The sequence below is a fragment of the Penaeus monodon genome, chromosome 24 (genome assembly GCF_015228065.2).
Source record: "Penaeus monodon isolate SGIC_2016 chromosome 24, NSTDA_Pmon_1, whole genome shotgun sequence".
NCBI lineage: Eukaryota > Metazoa > Arthropoda > Malacostraca > Decapoda > Penaeidae > Penaeus > Penaeus monodon.
In genome coordinates this window covers 25,243,295-25,243,764 of record NC_051409.1, presented here as the reverse complement: position 1 = coordinate 25,243,764, position 470 = coordinate 25,243,295, and the positions used below count along the sequence as shown (strand labels likewise).

Genomic DNA, 470 nt, shown 5'->3' with positions numbered 1-470 from the left:
CCTTTGATTCCATTAATGTATCCATAGGAAAAACATTTCAGGATGATCGTATCAGCACTGTTTTTGGGCGTGGTTGCGGCGGGGGCGGGGCCAACGTGTTCCCGAGCCACGCCTGGAGACGTTGCCCTGCGGACGACCACCATGAACCCCGGCGAGCGAGTGGCCATCCAGTCGCCCAACTTCCCCAAAACTACAACACTGACTACAGGTGATTCGCTCTTCACATGTTTAGCTGTTGGTTTTTCGCAATCAATGCGACTTTTTTCATTTCGATCTGTGAAATCTCCACATTTCACTGCGTCTAAATAATACACACACTTCCAGGTGCCAGTACGAGATCACGTGCAACCCCATGGAGTCTACCTACCTGGAGTTCATCTGTCCTGCCTTCGAACTGCAGTCCTCCACTGACTGCCTCAATGACCGCCTGGTGGTGACTTACCATGGCTCTCGCGAAGAGTAAGTCAGGA

General features: G+C 51.7%; 1 pseudogene; it reads left to right on the top strand.

Annotated features, from left to right (window-relative positions):
* LOC119588921 overlaps positions 1–470 on the top strand; it is a 1,623-nt pseudogene that overhangs the window by 933 nt on the left and 220 nt on the right.